At 44.3% G+C, this 5,591-nt stretch overlaps 1 long non-coding RNA gene across 1 annotated transcript; it reads right to left on the bottom strand.

The window, feature by feature from the left end:
* Window positions 1-4,199: 4,199 nt before the first annotated feature.
* LOC135971666 (uncharacterized) lies at window positions 4,200-5,181 on the bottom strand. Its single transcript, XR_010587917.1, has 2 exons — window positions 4,617-5,181; window positions 4,200-4,508 (listed from the first exon to the last, which is right to left on the bottom strand). It is a non-coding gene; the product is annotated as an uncharacterized lncRNA (long non-coding RNA).
* Window positions 5,182-5,591: the final 410 nt, after the last annotated feature.

Raw genomic sequence — 5,591 nt, 5'->3', positions numbered from 1 at the left:
GAGATTTGGGAGGGGCCAGGGGCAGAATGATATGGTTTGGCTGTGTTCCCACCCAAATCTCAACTTGATTTCCCATGTATTGTGGGAGGGACCTGGTGGGAGGTAATTGAGTCATGGGGGCAAGTCTTTCCTGTGCTGTTCTCATGACAGTGAATAAGTCTCATGAGACCTGATGGTTTGTAAAGAGGAGTTCCTCTGCACAATCTCTCTCTTCGCCTACTGCCACCCATGTAACACGTGACTTGCTCTCCTTTGCCTTCTGCCATGATTGTGAGGCTTCCCCAGCCATGTGGAACTGTAAGTTCAATTATATCTCTTTCCTTTGTAAATTGCCCAGTCTTGGGTACATCTTTATCAACAGCATGAAAATAGACTAATACAGATGGGATCACCATGATCCCATTACCTCTGAGTGGCAATGGGGCAGTGTTGGATTGAAGTCAGCTCCCACCAGCTCATGCAAGCTGATAGTGCACATCTCCTCCCAGCCTTGCATTTAGTGATTTCATGTTGGTAGCTTGAAATTGGGCATGATGGGACTATTTACACCACAGGAATTGGCAAACACTACATAGCAAGGCTTTTTCTCCTGAAAAGTCAGTTGGCAAACATTTACCTGCATATTACTGTGACAAAGTCACCTTCCTTAAGGCTGGATACCAGAATAAAACCAGAGTTCTTCTAGCAAGGGAGAAAAATGGTAAGGACATTTAGAATGAGCAATAGACAGGGAAACTATTCCTGACCTTCTTTTGACTAAAAAGCTGCCTGCCAAGCCAGCAAAAAATCACGTACCAACCTGACCAAGCTTATCCACGGATGGGACTACCATTCTGATGTTTGTCTTGCTCTGAATGTCTGCTTGTCACCTGCTTAGGGTTATTGACTGTGATTCTGGAAATCATTGTTGTTGTACACAACCCCTCTGACTCTGTGGTTTTCTCTAGCGGATTAAAAATGATAGCCATAGGTGCTTTTTTTGTTGTCCTTACTGGAGTGACAGCCCTATATAAAGTTATAGTCAACAAGAAATTACAGAAAACCACGAGGCGAAGACTAGGAGTGATACAAAGGAGCGGAAGTCCCCAAGGCACTACAGAGCCTTCTGTGACTCAGTCGCTGATTGCCAGCACCTTGTTGTAGCTGTACATTGAAACTTGATATCTTCAGGTCTTTGGAACTTTTAAGTCCCCTGAGCATTGTTTTTAAATACAGATAAAATCTGGCTTAAAAAAAAAAAGGAAAAGAAAAGCATCTGTGCTCTTCACAGCCCTGCCTTTCCATACATACCCGTCTCCATGGGGTCTGCACTCCCAGTGTGTTACCTCCCTGAGAGCAGGGATGCATAGCTTTTATACCCACTTAGTTACAGACATTTCACTCAGTAGACTCCCACTTCTAACACACATGAATACACACAGTTGCCCCTCTCTGAGCACACACATCCTTCCTGCCCATTTTGATGGGAGACAGAAAATCATCAAGCCTTGGAAAGTAGGTTACAGGGGGTGACTCCCCCCACCCAATGCCAACAAGTGATGGGTGAATGGCAGACATGGAGGGCAGAGGAGCCCCTGCTAGAAGTGGCTCCTGGAACAGTGTCAGATGTTTCCCCTTCCCCCATCCCCACAGCAATGAGTCTCCCCCTCTTTCTCTTGGAGGAGAGGTTTTGGCCAAGCAAGGATAAAGTTCTTGGTGGGAGAACTCCGTTTTCTTCTGGGGGAGACAGCATGTCCCCCAGAAAGGCTTGGGTTGCCCTCTGCTCATTCTCTTTGGAAACACAGCATTCTCAGTCTGAGGAACACTAAAACAACTTACAAATGGGAGAACCCAACGTGCCCTCAGAAGTATCCTAAAAGAGCCTGCTTGAGTAGGAAGCACTTGTCTTGTTGGTTGGCCTGATTTTTCCTTCTTTCATTTTTGTTGCTGTTGCTTTTGTTTTGAGACAGGGTCTGGCTCTGTCACCCAGATTGGAGTGCAGTGGCATGATCATGGCTCACTGCAGCCTTGATTTTCTGGGGTCAAGCAGTCCTCCCACCTCAGCTGCCCAAGTAGCTGGGACTACAGGCACACACCACCAAGCCCAACTGGCTTCATTTTTCTACCAAAATTAAAAAGCTTTTCTAAGAAGCTTTTGATTTCTTTTCAGCTAAAATGATTCTCCACACTTAGTGGGCATCACAGTCACCTAGGAGAGTCTGCTAAGATGGCAGTTTCCTGGGCTGTTCTTCTGGTAATCTGGTTCAATAGTTACAGTGTTGGGACCAGAAACCCGCACTTTTAGCAGGCATTCTCCGTCACCCTGACCTCACCTCTCAGTGACTCTGAGGCAAGTTGTCTGAGAAGCCCTTCCATGAATGGGAATAAAATGTTCCCTTTGGTGATCTAACCCAGAAGTTGGCAAACTGCAGCACACTAGCTAAGAAAGGGTTTTATAGCTTTGAATGGTTACAGAAGTCAAAAGATTATCTTGTAATATTAAAATCACGCAAAATTCAAATTTCAGTGCTCATAAATAAAGTTTTATTGGAGCACAGTCACACTCTGATTATGTCATGTTTGTGGCTGCCCTCACACTATAGCAGCAGAGTTGAGTCATTGTGATGGAGATCACATGGCCTGCAAAGCCTGAGATATTTACTATCTGGCCCTTTACAGAAAAAGCCTGACAACCCCTGGTCTAATATGTTCCATTATCTCTCAATTCCCTAGCAGGAGGGCTTCCGATGAGTTAGTTCTGAGCCCCTGGCCACATCAGAGCCTTGCAGCCTTAGCAATAGTCTGCAGCTTTATTTTATTTGGCTCAAGGACTGAAAACAATGGCCAGGTGTCTTTCTGAGTGTAAAAGAGCCCTAGAGAGATGGCGAGTAGAGCAGGTAGCGGTGTGTTTCTTAGCAATATGCTGCAACCCATCCCAACCAGTAACCATCGTGCCATGATCCATGGAGTGTTGACTCCATCCACACCACGTGCGTGCCCATGGTGGGGGTCAGTGGGAAGTGGATGCAAACACACACAGCTCATGACCCCTGCCCCCCAGAACTTATACTTTAGCTGAGAAGAAAACACAGAGGACTTCTAGGCAGGGCAAAAATAGTGGTGGCTCCATTTCAAGCTGTGAGGCTTTTCTCAAATCAGGTCGGAAATGTGTTCAAACATTTACCATCCCAGGTCAAAACTCTGTGAAGTCAGTGTCCTCTATGAAAGAGGAAACCATGAAGGAGAGCTTCCAGAACTGCAGGCCTTGCCTTGTGACCCTGGCAGGTCCCATCCAGGCAGTATGTGTTGGCAGAATGCCTCTGATGAGTAGGGCCCAGCATGGGAACTTAAGGAAAAAAGGCCCTCAGAGACAGGGCTGAGCCAAGAGGAAGGAAGAACACACAGAGAAGGTGATATCGAGAAGAGTAGCAGCGGGGAGGACATGGAAGCAGGGAAGGGGAGGATGGGCGAAAAGAATGGCTCACCTCGTGGTGGGGTTGGGCTGGGGTGTTTAGGTTGAGAAGGTAGGGATGGTCATATTGTGGAGGTCTCTGAGTGCCAGAGTCAGAAACTGGTACGTACTGAATTCCATGGGAAAGGAGGAGCCATCCATGAACGGGTTTTTAAATGTAAACTTTACATTAAAGTATAACATATAAAATAAAGGCACAAATGACGGTGAATTTCCAGAAGGTAAGCACATCCATGTAACAGTGGATCCATTACCTGCAATACCCCTACCGGTGGGGATTCTCCTGTTCCTGAAATTTATATTTAGTTAGTAATAACAGTGACCACCATGACTTACACTTACACAGAATGTTTTGATTTACAAATTGTATTTATGTACATTAAATCTCTCAACACTGTGTGATGGGTATTATTACTAATGTTTTTATTTTACAAAGGCATAAAGCAATAAGATCATGTGAGTATTAAGCAGAAGAATTTGGACTCCACCCTTTGTATCCTTACCCCATTATTGGTGCAGCCATTAAGATAATGTAGATAGATATTTATTCATATAGGAACATGATCAAAATATATTATGAGGTTAAAGAATAAGATACAGAAGGGTTATGTAGTGTATATCTTATGGAAAATATAATAGAGCAGTAAATGATACCAGAGTCAAACCATCTGTGTTTAAACCCTGGCCCTGACACTTACTAGCGGTGTGACCTTAGACAAGTCATGCAAATTCAGAAATTCAGAAAGGCTCACTTTTCTTTTTCTTTTTATTTATTTTCTTTTTTCTTTCTCTTTCTTTCTTTATTTTTCTTTCTTTTTCTTTCTTCTTACTCTTTATTTTTTCTTTTCTTTCTCCTTTCTTTCTTCTTTCTTTTTCGTTCTTTCCATCTTTCTTTCTTTCTCTCTCTTTTTTTCTTTGAGACAGGGTCTCACTCTGTCATCCAGGCTGGAGTGCAGTGGCACAATCATGACTCACTGCAGCTTTGACCTCTCAGGCTCAGGTGATTCTCCCACCTCAGCCCCCTCACCCTCAAGTAGCTGAGCCTCACTTTTCTTATCTGCAAAATGGGAATAATAAGAATATATATTCATCTGTTTTCGCACTGCTGCGAACAGCTTCCCTGAGACTGGGTAATTTATAAAGAAAAGAGGTTTAATTGACTCACAGTTCTGTATGGCGGGGGAAGCCTCAGGAAAGTTATAGTTATGGTGGAAGGGGAAGCAGTCACCTTCTTCACAAGGAGGCAGGAGAGAGAACAAAAGAGGAACTCAGAAACACTTATAAAACCATCAGACCTTGAGAGAACTCAATCACTATCACAAGAACAGCATGGGGGAAACTGCCCTCATGATCCAGTTACCTCTCTCCCTCGACGTGTGGGGATTACAGTTCAAGATGAGACTGGGGTGGAGACACAGAGCCAAGCCATATCAGAATACATACCTCATGTGGCTATCATGTAGACTAATAAGGAAACCTATGCATGATAGGCAGAATAGAGGCTCCTCAAAGATGTCTATGTCTTTGGATTCTGCTGTCAAGGCCTCATCCCAGCCACATAAATCCAGGTGAGGCTAAGAGGTGTGTTCTGAGCCTCTCAGGAGCAGAGGCAACCATTTGCAGCTGGTGGCTGCCTTAGACTCACCCGAGGAATCAAAGGGTTTGGTGTGTTCCTGCCTTGTCCCAGCCCATATTCTGGAAAAAGCTTTGTCTAAACAGGCTGGATTTAACTGTTGTTTGGAATTTTGACTAATTTACCTAGTGCACCTTAAATATCTGAATTCCCAATAACCCTCATAGAAGAAGGCTGTACAACTTACTAAGCACACGAGAATTGAAATCATGTGTCCAATTCTTGGCTCTCCCTGTTACTAATATATGATCTTGGATAATTATCTAATCTTCCTAAAGCTCAGTTTCTTCATCTGCAAAAACGAGGCAATAATGTGCTCCTGACAGGTTGTTGAGAGGGTTCAATGAGAAGATATAAATAAAGTACTTAGCACAGTGCCTGGCAGAGAGTAAGTGTCCCAAAATGCTAGCATATATTACTAATCACCCACAGTATGCCATCGCCCCGAGAGCAGGGGCCGCTGCTAAACAGTGCTTCGCCCACACCCAACAGGGCCCCAACACATCC

This window comes from Macaca fascicularis, chromosome 7, assembly GCF_037993035.2.
Source record: "Macaca fascicularis isolate 582-1 chromosome 7, T2T-MFA8v1.1".
Taxonomy (NCBI): domain Eukaryota; kingdom Metazoa; phylum Chordata; class Mammalia; order Primates; family Cercopithecidae; genus Macaca; species Macaca fascicularis.
Note: the sequence above shows the minus strand (reverse complement) of the source record. Positions and strands in the feature narration are given on the sequence as shown.